Genomic DNA, 14,271 nt, shown 5'->3' on the forward strand with positions numbered 1-14,271 from the left:
CTTGAGATTTCAGAGTATGTAAAGTATCAGAGGGTAGCCGTGTTAGTCTGGATCTGTAAAAGCAGCAAAGAATCCTGTGGCACCTTATAGACTAACAGACGTTTTGGAGCATGAGCTTTCGTGGGTGAATACCCACTTCCTCAGATGCATATAATGGAAATATCCAGGGGCAGGTATATATATGTGTGCTAGCAAGCAAGCTAGAGATAACGAGGTCAGTTCAATCAGGGAGGATGAGGCCCTGTTCTAGCAGTTGAGGTGTGAAAACCAAGAGAGGAGAAACTGGTTCTGTAATTGGCAAGCCATTCACAGTCTTTGTTCAATCCTGAGCTGATGGTGTCAAATTTGCAGATGAACTGAAGTTCAGCAGTTTCTCTTTGAAGTCTGGTCCTGAAGTTTTTTTGCTGCAGGATGGCCACCTTAAGGTCTGCTATAGTGTGGCCAGGGAGGTTGAAGTGCTCTCCTACAGGTTTTTGTATATTGCCATTCCTAATGTCTGATTTGTGTCCATTTATCCTTTTCCGTAGAGACTGTCCAGTTTGGCCGATGTACATAGCAGAGGGGCATTGCTGGCATATGATGGCGTATATTACATTGGTGGATGTGCAGGTGAATGAACCAGTGATGGTGTGGCTGATCTGGTTAGGTCCTGTGATGGTGTCGCTGGTGTAGATATGTGGGCAGAGTTGGCATCGAGGTTTGTTGCATGGATTGGTTCCTGAGCAAGAGTTATTATGGTGTGGTGTGCAGTTACTGGTGAGAATATGTTTCAGGTTGGCAGGTTGTCTGTGGGCAAGGATTGGCCTGCCACCCAAGGCCTGTGAAAGTGTGGAATCATTGTCCAGGATGGGTTGTAGATCCTTGATGATGCGTTGGAGGGGTTTTAGCTGGGGGCTGTATGTGATGGCCAGTGGAGTCCTGTTGGTTTCTCTCTTGGGTTTGTCTTGCAGTAGGAGGCTTCTGGGTACACGTCTGGCTCTGTTGATCTGTTTCCTTATTTCCTCGTGCGGGTATTGTAGTTTTGAGAATGCTTGGTGGAGAGTATGTAAAGGATCTCATTGTTCACTTGGTCAGTCCAATTTTACATTTCTGGGTTTCCACTGGTTTCAGTGGAATTACCCTGTCATAAAACGGAATAAAGAGTGAAGTATTGGGCCCTGTAGTCTTTAAACAGCTTGAACTGAAGTAGGCATTGTGTCTTTTTTGTCATTTAGAATACTCCTGCCTGTTCTGTTCTTATCTGGGTTTATAAAGCACTCAAGAAACCACTGAACTTAATAATTTCCCTGTTTAAAAGAACATCAGTTTCTCTGCTTGTGCTGGTGTTTTATCTGAGTAAGAACTGTAGGATTTGGCTGTGAGTTGGCTCATGATACAGGTTTGAACTTTTAAAATATAAGTTGATAAAAAGGAAAAAAAAACATTATCTTGGATTTTCTTCCTTGAAGAAAGTGTTGTCTTTATGTTGAGATTGCTGAATTATTGCTACAAAAGGAGCATTCTGATAGTAGGGGGCAGCCTTTTCTTTTAATGTCAAAATTATTTAACACACATTGGGTGAGATCCTCACCACCATTCCAAGCCCTATATGCCAGGTAAAAAAGGCTGGAGTGGCATAACTGGACTATAAAAACCATGGATGAAGTCAGAGAAGGATTCTCCCAGAGCAGGAACTAGTCTATAAGCTGTTTACTGAGGACAGTTTTGCAAGTCGCGGTGTAGGTTGGGGTGGGGCAGGGTGGTAGGAGAAATATGTCAGGAGAGAAGACACTGGCCATCTCTAGATGGCTGCCATAACTTAGACAGGTCCCCAAGTCTCTCTAACTTATGCTGTGGGCCTCTCCAACCTCTGGAGCAGCCTAGGACCAGGAGGGCACAAGGGTGGCTTAAAGCCACTGTGACAGAGTGCTGGGAATCAGCAACTGAACCAGCACTCTGGTCACTGTTTAACCAATTAGGGCCCTGGGGAGAGAGTAATGAAGGAGAGGCATTCCTGATTACCAGCTCAGCTTGGGGTTGGGTAGCTAATTAGCCCATTAACAAGGAGATTGAATAAAAGATCACAGGAAAGAAGTGCAAAGAGGGACAAGTAGAAGAGAGGGGCAGGCTATTAGGGCCTGATAAAAGGGAGTTCTCTGGGAGAAAATACCTTTTACCCGTTTGCCTCTGGAGAAGGGTAGTGTAACAGGAGAACATTGTAAATACTGTGACTGCACTAGTATGTAGAAGGTGGTGGACTGAAATGCCATAAATAAATTGCACAGTGGTATCTCCAGAAGACAAGGTCCCTGAGTGGCCTTTGAAAAGCAAAGAGGACTGGAAGAGAGAGTTCCCTCTCACAGCTACGTTAGCCCCTTCCTCCACCTGGGCTGTGAGTTCTGTGTTGCCCCTTAGAAATGCAGCACAGAATTTCATCCATCTAAAAATAAATATATATATATATTTTACTAGAACACTAGTACACTAGAACACTTTTTACTGAAGAGGCTGACAGACAGACCGCTCACAATAAGAAAGAAAATAAAAAGAGTTACCTACCTGTTCTGTAACTCTTGTTCTTCAAGATGTGGGTGCAGACATGTATTCCACTCAGGTGTGTTCACACCAAATGGGCCAACATGGGAGATTTTTCCCTTAGCAGTACCCCTCAGAGTGGTGCCTGTGCCCAATGCCTCCTTGTGGCCCCGCCCAAAGCTATAAAAGGGCAGTGCCGCCCCCACCTCCCCGTAGCTCCTTCACGCCAGAGAAGCTGGCTGAAGACTCTGATGGAGAGGGGATGGAAGGTGGGTGGCAGAATACACGTCTGCACCTTCATCCTGAAGAACAACAGTTACAAAACAAATTAGTACCTGTTTTTTCTTGCAGTGGTTGCATATGTGTATTCCGCTCAGGTGATTCCCAAGCAGTGCAGTTCAAAGGTGTGATCAGAGGCTGCTTGAACAACAATCGCAGAGGACCAAGTAGCAACCTTACAAGTGTCTAGTTTGGAAATATCCCTGAGGAACATCAGTGACCTGGCTTGAGCCCTCAAATAAGCTGAGCGCATCTGTGGAGAAAGTGGCCAATTCTGTCTCATTGTTTCCTTGTACTCTGGTCTGTATTCAAGCGTTGTCTCTCATCTTTTACTTAGACTGTAAACTCCTTGGGGCAGAGAGTTATCGTGTGTTTGTACCACATCTAGCACAATGGTGGCCTGGTCCACGACACTACTAAATACAACTACTATTAATAATATAACGTCTATTTGTGCCTGGTCACTTTTTTGGGTTTGTTCTACTGCCTGCCTCGAATGGTTTAATCTTGCACAAGGCGTGTGCGTGTGTTGTGTGGAGCAGAGGCTATGCCTTTCACACACCCATTGAAAATGTTACGGCAGAGAGACACAACTCTAAACCATACCAGCACTTGTAGATGCTTGAAAAACAAGCCATTTCTTTGACTTTTCTCTTCTAATCTAACCTCTCTATCTAGGAGCTTATATGATCCTTGGTACACTAGTATTTTACTTACTTGCAAGTATTTAAAGATTATGGGACAAATCCTGGGGCCCACTTTGGTCACTGTAACACCAACAGTGCACAAAGTGACCTGAAATCCTTGGATTCCTCTCTGCTAGAGAGATCCTGCACTGATGTAAAGATGACAGAGCTGGCTTTATACCAGCTGCACCAGACCCATGCCCTGTAGAAGGAGCATTATGTCCATTTGAGGGCAGAGAGGAGCATTGCTGCAGCTGGAATTTCTACAATTCCTGGCCAGTAAGGGCAGTTCTAGCTTGTGTAAATTAAAGCAGCCCAATGGTAGCTTTAACTTGTGCCAGTCCTAGATCAGGAGAGGCAGAAAGGTGACATAGGACCACCTTTCCCTCTCCTTTCTATGTGTAATTCTAAAGGTTTTCATAGATTATGGAAGATTTTGTTGAAGATAAAAGCATGTACTGCAAATGCTCAGCAGGCACCATGCTTTTGAAAATAATGGCTCAATTCTAGGGTGGTTGATTGTTCCTATTTAGAAGGAATAATCCCTATTCTTTTTAATCCAAAAGGGAAAAAAAAGTAGTATTTTCTTACTCAGTCATCTCCTTCAAATGCATTTCATTGGGGGTTAAAACTCTCTCTATTTCCTCCCCAAATGTCTTCATTAATAGCCTTCAAGTATTGGCATCCCCAGGCGATGTACAGATGCAGCTCTGGACATGCTAGGGGCTTCATGGCACTCAAGGAGATAAGACAGTTTAGTTTAACACAACACGAATGATTCCAGCCTCAAGTCCCAATCAAAGAGATTTACAGCTGTTTTAAAAAGACAGTAATGTTGACTTGACTGGTGAAAGAATGCATGAAGCTGCACTCAATAAAAGGTCTGGTATTAACAAGTAAATAAATTTTGGAAACACAATATACAGATAAACTTTTTTTTTAAATTAATGTAGTATCCTAATTCTAAAGCATTAAACATGTTTGTGCTTTTGAAATTAATAGTCAGTTCCCCACAAGAAAGACATATCCTCTAGTTAAAACAATTAGCAAAACAGACAGTGAAAAAGATAATCTTTGTCACCATTTAGGCCCAATTGAATAGATTTTGGCCCTAATATTTGACAATGCACAAATCCTATTCTCTACTTTTCCTTACAGGGCTTCTTTTCTGTGCTGACTTTGTTGTCCTTTATTTATTTTAAGGCACAGCCTTGTAAGATCCTTCCTGCTCAGGACATTACTGAATCAGGCCCTACATGGGGCATTAAATAAATGCAGGAAGAGCGGTTCTGCTTTTAAAGTGGATGAAAGGAAATTAAAAAGGCAATTCCACCCCTTGTAACTGGTGGCTCTGCATAGACGCTACTGAAATGATCATCTGCACTCTGCATCAAGTAATTATGGGTTGCCTCATCTGACTGAACTCCATATGTTGACACAGACTGGTGGGAGGCACACCTTTCCTTATGTGCTGCTGGTGCTGCTGCCTAGGAAGAGCAGGGGGAGGGGGAGCTGATCATGTTTATTCCTTCACTGTGAGGCGCACAACCTGCTGAACAGACAGGTGCTGGCTGTGCTGATGTCCATGGGCAATGAAGCCCGGTGGTCCTAGCCGCTGACATCTATATCTCGAGCTATCTGGATTTTTAAACTGATATAACATGAAGATTGTCACTCTCTGTTACTGTACAGCTGTATCTGGTGGATATCCTTTGAGCACAATGCCTTGACCACGTCTGCCCTCCTTTCCTCAACTGATGGATTGTGCCATTATGTGGAGGGTAGTGTTGTGAAATCTTTTGGTCCTTTTATTTAGCCTCTAATTCAAATGTTCCCAGTCATAGTTCTTATTAGAGACTTTCCCAAATACTAGAACTAGTCTAGCTGCTGTTTATACGCCAGCTTTAAAATGCTGCAAATATTCTCCTCTTTCTTAGGGCCCAATCCTACCCCCATTATAAGCAATGGGGGTGTGTGTTGGCCATTAATTTTAGTGGAAAAGCAGGACTGGAAATGTATTACTGTATTCTATAAAGGCTTGATTCTGTGATGGGCTATGTGCTCAATTCCCACTGATTCAGCAGGAATGGAAGGTACTGTGCAGCCCAAGGGATCAAACCCTATCTCTGTATTTCATTTTTGTTCCCTTCAAAATGCCTCTGAGCAGGTACTAAAGGCATATCAGCAATCTGTTTGGTCCAAATTTTAAATGATGTATAAGCAAGGTTTTTTTTTTCTAAATCTAACACCAATAGAAATGTTCCTGTGCTATTCTTCAAATTCCAATGAAAAAAGTTGCCTTTACATCAATAAACATCCTTCTGCAGTGTTTGAACCCCAAATATTGGCGCAGTAAGAACAAGACCGTGACTATAAACAGAAGTGAAGCCAAGCTGATTGATTTTCATTGCCCAAGCTGTATTGAGGAAGCAGTTAAACTGACTATAGACCAAAAGAGTTGTACAAAGCAAATTATCTTTTTCACATATGGTTATTTTAGGTAGCAACTGAAACAATATTAGGCAAAACATTTTCAATCTGATGCAGGTATCAGAGTCCATTTCAGACAGATAACACTTACTTTGGGGTTTCCATCTGTCAAGTCAGTAACTACCACCTGAGGTCAACACTGGTATATAACAATGTCTTTGTGTGTCTAGTGAGAGGTGTGACATTTCTAGGATAATCCCAGACTTTTGTATTTCTGTCCACAGCTGTAGGTAATCCAATATCTGTTAGGTGTTAAGAAACACTATCATGTTACTTTGAAAAATAGAATTTAATTCCTTTTTAAACTTTGTTATTTGCTAGATCCTTTTAGAGACGTGGAGACAGACAATATTGATAGAGAGAGGCATTCCTCCCCATTAAACATTAATGTTTTCTCGCACACTGAATTTCTTTTGGAAGTTAATTACAGTGATTTTCACTCCAGTACGGAGAACCCATACATGGTCTTGTACACCATATAAATCCTGGGGTAAGGGCTTATGTGGTCCATAAGGTCTTGAGCTGCCTCTCTGCACAGGGGCAAATTTCATCCTTAAAGAAACATGGAAGTATTACATTACTTTCTTGCCTGTGAAGAATATGGCTAGACACACTAAGAACCAAAATTTTCAAAATTGGATACGTAAAGTTAGGCATCTAGGCCCAGATCCTCAAGGGGCATTAGGCACTACCTTCAAGGATCTGGCCCTGGTTTCATATTCAGGCAACTAAGTGGCCTGATGTTCAGAGGAATTCAGTAGTTGTAACTCCTACTGGTTCCCCTGTGAGCTTAAGATGTTCAGCATCTTTGAAATATCAGATTCATTCTTAAATATGTTAGATGCCTCATTTTCAGTTCCCAAGTTTGAAAACATAGGTCTGTTTTGGCCTTTTTGATAAGACACCAACTCCCAGTGATGCATAAATTGGGATCTCAATATGGAAAAACAACAAAAATGAACCCCCCTACATCAATTATGTTTATTAGCTGAGGGAGGAGGGTGAGTTATTGAGGAGAAAGGTAAAAAGATCACCTATTCTTCAATAATACTTTTAAATAAAAGTACAGGTTTGGGATGACAAGGGAGACAAAGGGTATGTCTACACTACTGGATTATACTGATTTTACAGAAACTGTTTTTTTAAAACAGATTGTATAAAGTTGAGTGCACGCAGCCACACTAAGCATGATAATTCAGTGCGTCCATGTACCAAGGCTGGTGTCGATCTCCGGAGCGTTGCACTGTGGGTAGCTATCCCATAGTTCCCGCAGTCTCCCCCACCCTTGGAATTCTGGGTTGAGATCCCAGTGCCTGATGAGGCAAAAAACATTGTCGTGGGTGGTTCTGGGTACAGCCTCACCCCTCCCTCCATGAAAGCAGCAGACAACTGTTTTGCGCCTTTTTTCCTGGGTGAACTGTGCAAACGTCACAGCACAACAAGCATGGACCCTGCTCAGCTCAAGACAGCAATCATGGATGTTGTAAACACCTCATGCGTTATCGTGCAGTCTACGCTGAACCAGGTTAGGAGGCACTGGCTACGGCAGAGCGGCAACGAGAGTGATGAGGGCATGAACACAGAATTCTCTCAAACCGCAGGCCCCTGTGCTTTGGCGATCCTGCCGGTAATGGGACAGGTTCTAGCCACTGAACGCCAATTTTGGGCCTGAAAAACAAGCACAGACTGGTGGGACCGCATAGTTTTGCAGGTTTGGGATGATTCCCAGTGGCTGCGAAACTTTCGCATGCGTAAGGGCACTTTCATGGAACTTTGTGACTTGCTTTCCCCTGCCCTGAAATGCCAGAATACCAAGATGAGAGCAGGCCTCACAGTTGAGAAGCGAGGGGCAATAGCCCTTTGGCAGCTTGCAATGCCAGACAGCTACTGGTCAGTCGGGAATCAATTTGGAGTGGGAAAATCTATTGTGGGAGCTGCTGTGATGCAAGTAGCCAAAGCAATCATTAAACTGCTGCTACGAAAGGTTGTGACTCTGGGAAATGTGCAGGTCATAGTGGATGACTTTGCTGCAATGGGATTCCCTAACTGTGGTGGGGCGATAGATGGAACCCATATCCCTATCTTGGCACTGGAGCACCAGGGCACCCAGTAAACCGCAAGGAGTACTTTTCAATGGTGCTGCAAGCACTGGTAGGTCACAAGGGATGTTTCACCAACATCCAGGTAGGATGGCCAGGAAGGATTCACGATGCTTGCGTCTTCAGGAACACTACTCTGTTTAAATGGATGCAGCAAGGGAATTACTTCCCAGACCAGAAAATAACAGTTGGGGATGTTGAAATGCCTGTAGTTATCCTGGGGGACCCCGCCTACCCCTTGATGCCATGGCTTATGAAGCCATACACAGGCAGCCTGGACAGTAGTCAGGAGTTGTTCAGCTACAGGCTGAGCAAGTGCAGAATGGCGGTAGAATGTGCATTTGGCCTTTTAAAGGCACGCTGGCGCACATTACTGACTCACTCAGACCTCAGTCAAACCAATGTCCCCTTTGTTATTCCTGCTTGCTGTGCGCTCCACAATCTGTGTGAGAGTAAGTGGGAGACCTTTATGGCGGACAGGGAAGCTGAGGCAAACCACCTGGCCGCTGATTATGTTCAGCCAGACACCAGGGCGATTTGAAAAGCACTCCAGGAAGTGGTGTGCATCAGAGAAGCTTTGAAAATGAGTTTCAGCACGGGCCAGGGTATGGTGTGACTGCTGTGTTTGTTTCCCCTTCATGACCCCCCTCCTCCTTGATTGACTCATTCCCTGTAAACAACCCACCCTCCCCCTTCTATTACAGCTTGCTTAAGGAAATAAAGTCACTATCATTTAAAAATCATGTATTCTTTATTAATTCATTATAAAAAGAGGGAGAGAACTGACAAGGTAGCCTGGGTGTGGTTTGGGAGAAGGATAGGAGGGAAGGAAAAGGCCACTAAAAAAATTTCAAAGTAATGACAACCTTTTGGTTGGGCTGTCCATGGGGGTGGAGTGGGTGGGTGCACGGAGCCTCCCCCCACGCATTCTTACACGTCTGGGTGTGGAGGGTATGGAACATGGTGGGTGGTGAGGGTGGTTACACAGGGGCTGCAGCGGAACTCTGTGATCCTGCTGCTGTTCCTGAAACTTCACCAGACGTCGGAGGATGTCAGTTTGATCATGCAGCAGCCCCAGCGTTGCATCCTGCTACCGCTGATCTTCCTGCCTACTCCTCTGATCTTCCTGCCGACACCTCTCATCTCGAGCGTCCCTCCTGTCCTCATGTTCACTGGCATCTTTCCTGTAATTTGATACCACATCCTTCCACTCATTCAGATGAGCTCTTTCATTGCGGGTCACTTCAATGATTTCCGAGAACATTTCGTCTCGCATCTTTTTTTCCCCCTGCCTTATCTGAGATAGCCTTCGGGATGGAGTAGGGAGGCTTGAAAAATTTGCAGCTGCATGAGGGAGGGAAAAAGGGGAGAGAAGTATTTAAAAAGATACATTTTACAGGACAATGCTTATACTCTTTCATGGTGAACAACACTGTTCACCTTACATAGCACATGTGATTTGACTACAAGGTCGCATTTTGCATCTTAATACTGAGTGCCTGCGGCTCTGGTGTTACAGATCTCAGAGACGCAAGTCTGGGCAGCAGAATTCGGCTTGCATGCGGCCATGGTAAGCCATTGTCTTCTGCAGCCTTCATATATCCAGCGCCCTCCTTTAACAAATAGCAAGCAAAGCCTGTTCAGCGCTGCTTCTTTCCTGTTAACTTGCAGCAGCAGAAACCATGCCCCCATCCAATTCTCTGGGATGATCGCTTTACCCCTCCTCCCACCGCCTGGCTGGTATCATGGAAGATCACTGCTAAACACCCCTCCCCCACTGTGTGGCAGGTAGCAGGGAAGATCTCTGCTACCCAAACACGAAAAAGCTCAGCGCCAATCACCCGCCCTCCTTCCCCCTGCTTGGCTACCTGCAAGGAAGGATTTCTTTTAAGCAAGAGGCAAACAGCCCAGTAGGAATGGCCATCTCTATCCCCTTAATTAAATACCAGAATTTCAACCAGGTTACCATGAACGATATCACTCTCCTGAGGATAACACAGCGAGATAAAGAACGGATGTTGCTTCAATGCCTGCAAACACCGGGACCATACGCAGCTAGGCTTTGTCATGCAATGATACTAGATTACTTGCTACATGCATGGCGTGGTCAAGTGTCCTACCATGGAGGACAGAATAAGGCTGCCCTGCCCAGAAACCTTCTGCAAAGGCTTTTAGAGTACCTCCAGTAGAGCTTCATGGAGATGTCCCTTGAGGATTTCCGCTCCATCTCCAGACATGTTAACAAACTTTTCCAGTAACTGTACTGGCCGCGAATGCATCCCAAGTCCTCAGGGCAAATTAATCATTAAAAAACGCTTGCTTTTAAACCACGTTTTATATTTACAAAGGTACACTCACCAGAGGTCCCTTCCATGGCTTCATTGTCTGGGATAGTGGCTTGGGAGGGTAATTCCATCAGTCTGAGAAAAAGCTGCTGGCTGTTGGGGAGAACGGAGTGCTGTGTGCTCTCTGCAAGCTCGTCCTCCTCTTCCTCCTTCTCATCTTCCCCGTCCGCAGAATCCTCAGCCATGGCTGAAATTACCTCCCCCACCTCGGAATCCACGGACAGGGGTGGGGTAGTGGTGGCGGACTCCCTGAGAATTGCATGCAGCTCAGCGTAGAAACAGCATGTTTTCGGCCCTGCCCCGGACCTTCTGTTTGCTTCTTTGGTTTTCAGGTAGGCTTGTCTGAGCTCCTTAACTTTCACACGGCACTGGACTGAGTCCCTGGTGTGGCCTTTCTCCATCAAGGCCTTGGAAATTTTTTCAAATATTTTTTCATTTCATCTTTTGGAATGGAGTTCTGTTAGCACAGAATCCTCTCCCCATATAGTGATCAGATCCAGTACCTCCTGTGTGGTCCATGCTGGAGCTCTTTTTCGATTCTCAGGAGACTGCATTGTTTCCTGTGCTGATGAGCTCTGCGTGGTCACCTATGCTGGTGAGCTCTCCACGCTGGGCAAACAGGAAATGAAATTAAAAAGTTCGCGGGGTTTTTCCTGTCTACCTGGCCAGTGCATCCGAGTTCAGATTGCTTTCCAGAGAGGTCACAATGGTGCACTGTGGGATTCTGCCCGGAGGCCAATACCGTCAATTTGCGGCCACATTAACTCTAATCCGACATGGCAATACCGATTTCAGCGCTACTCCTCTCGTCTGGGAGGAGTACAGAAACCGGTTTAAAGAGCCTTTTATATGGATATAAAGGGCCTCGTTGTGTGGACGGGTGCAGGGTTAAATCGGTTTAACGCTGCTAAATTCGGTTTAAACGCGTAGTATAGACCAGGCCAAAGCCTACAAGCGTCTTCTTATCCTATCCTGTCCACCTGCTGGCATGAAAGTCATGGAGAAAGATGGGATGTTGTAAGGCAAAGAGGCAGCTGCAGGGGGTGGGAGTTCAGTGGTAAGTAGGGCAGAAGGAAAGCCTGGGGTGTGGGAAAGCAGCAAGTTTTAATTGCATCTTGTACAGAAATGCAACTGGGTTTTAGGCATTCTGAGCAATTTTAATACAAAACGAATGGCTACCTTGTGCTGCTCTTACTCATGCTGGGTAGTATCTTACTCCTCAAGGCGTCCCAGTGAAGTCAATGGAACTAAACCTGTACTAAGGCAGTATTCAGCCTAAGGGCATCAGAAGAATCTTGCTTTAAATTTGGGACCTATTTCCCATTTCAGGTGAGATTCAGATGTCCTCACTCTCACTGTAGTGAGCAGTACCTTGCTGTGGGAGAAGTGATTCCAATGGGACATCTTGCAGAGCATGGAATTACTCTTTTTGGGCTTGTCTCCAGTTACTGGTGGATTGATTTAGTGGGTCTAGTGAAGACCCGCTAAATCGACTGCCAATTGCTCTCCTGTCGACTCCAGTACTTCACTGGAATGAGAAGCATAAGGTAAGTTGACAGAAGAGTTTCTCCCATCAACCCAGTGCAGTGTAGATGCCGCAATAAGTCGGCCTAAGGTACGCAACCCCATAGTGTAGCATGGGCTGAATTTGGCACTAGGTTTTTTGACAGGAATAAGTCAAAGGTGGCATTTTGCCCACAGACTGCAACTGAAGGGGCACCAGGACTCATGAGAAATCAGAGGAGGAAGGAGGACAAAATAATCCAGAAAGCCTCAGAAAAAAAAAGGAGAGAAACTAAATTAATGACAAACTTCAAACAGAAGAGAAAAAACATTTATAACCTTATCCCTACTACTTCCTCTTATTTTTATACATACTGTTCACAGTGGGAACTTGTAGTGTATAAATCATACAAAACCTGGGACTTAAAAAAAAATTTGAAGTCTTCTTTAAGATGACATTTTAAAAGAAGCAGCCATACTTTAAGTGACTACAGGGTGTGGATTGGTATTACCAGGGCGAAAATCCAACCCAGTGATGTTAGTGAGGAGTCTCCATTGACTTCAATAGGCTATGAATTAAGCTCCTGTACACTTCTTGGCTGGCTGAAGACTCGCATCCTTTGGCCTCATATCCAATAGTATATTAATAAACAATAATACTTAGCTCTTATAGATAGTGCTTCACATCAGTAGATCTCAGAGTGCTTCACAAAGCTGTCGGTATCATTATTCCCATTTTACAGATGGGGAAACTGTGACAGGAAGATTCAATGACTTGCCTAATGTCATCCATCAGGCCAATGGCCAAACCAGAAATAGAACCCAGGTCTCCAGAGTTCCCATCTAATGCTCTATCAGTCATTCTCACTTCCATTCTGCCTCCCTGTAGTGGACTTTTGCTATAGTGCATGCTGTGTGTATCCAGGATCAGTACTTTCAGCAAAATGCAGCTTCTGTGCTCAGGTAGACCTGTGCTGAGAACCCCATAAGAACGACCATACTGGGTCAGACCAATGGTCCATCAAGCCCTGTATCCTGTCCTCTGACAGTGGCCAATGGCAGGTTCCCCAAAGGGAATGAACAGACAGGTTATCATCAAGTGATCCATGCCCTGTCACCCAATCCCAGCTTCTGGTAAACAGAGGCTAGGGACACCATTCCTGCCCATCCTGGCTGATAACCATTGATGGACCTATCTTCCATGAATCAATCTAGCTCCGTTTTGAACCCCGTTGTAGTATTAGCCTTCACAACACCCTCTGGCAAAGAGTTCCAGAGGTTGACAGTGTGTTGCATGAAAAATGCTTTGTGTTTGTTTTAAACCTGTTACCTATTAATTTCATTTGGTGTCCCCTTGTTCTTGTATTATGAGGAGTAGTAAATAACTCTTCCTTATTTACTTCCTCTATACCACTCATGATTTTATAGACCTCCATCATATCCCCCGTTAGAAGCCTCTTTTCCAAGCTGAAAAGTCCCAGTCTTATTAATCTCTCCTCATATGGAAACCGTTCTATACCCCTAATCATTTTTTTGCCCTTTTTGAAGTCAATGGGGTTCCACACACATTCACATACAGAGCTCTAGGCAGAATTGGGCCTTATATATTAATATCTAGAATGTAGTAGAATATTTGCACTTCACTGTAGAGTTGCCACTTATGTTAGACAGCTCTTAGCACCTGCAATGTCAAAAGAATACTGTTACCGACAGAAAATGTACGTTCTGCAGTGAAAGAGCTCAAGGGGCTCATACTGTATTTAAAAATAACTTTTTATTTTGGGCATTTAAAGATCAAACAAACCCATAGCTAAAGCCTTCATTCCCAAAACAGTCAGAGCTGGTATGGTTTGTACAGGTACTATAAATTATAAAGAGAAATATAATATGAGCTTAGCAAAGACAAAAATATGTTTGGTGGATTGGCAAGTGTGTCTTTTTTTTCCCCCCCAGCAGCAGTCAGAAACATGAAGCCACAGTTGCAGACAAGTGTTCAGAATTTTTTTTTTGATTCAGGATTCTTTGTATCACTAATCTTTTCCACATTAGTACATCCCTTAGCCGGTTGTACCAATTAGTCAAGGTGAGTGACTCAGATTTTCTCCACGGAACTGCAATATAACATCTGGCATCTACTAACAAATAGAAAATTGGGTTTCTGACTTTTAGATGACATTTTTCCATGAATAGCAAACTCAATAACAGGACCTTGGTGTCCAACTGCAAATCCAAGCCTGTGATAGTCTCCCTTTTGTTAAACTGCATGTAATGTTTATGAACCGCTAGAGAATGACAATGCAAGAAGGTGAAGGCATTATCCACACAGCAGCACAGTATCCGCAACAGCACAAGTTT

This window comes from Gopherus evgoodei, chromosome 2 (assembly GCF_007399415.2).
Source record: "Gopherus evgoodei ecotype Sinaloan lineage chromosome 2, rGopEvg1_v1.p, whole genome shotgun sequence".
Classification (NCBI taxonomy): Eukaryota; Metazoa; Chordata; order Testudines; family Testudinidae; genus Gopherus; species Gopherus evgoodei.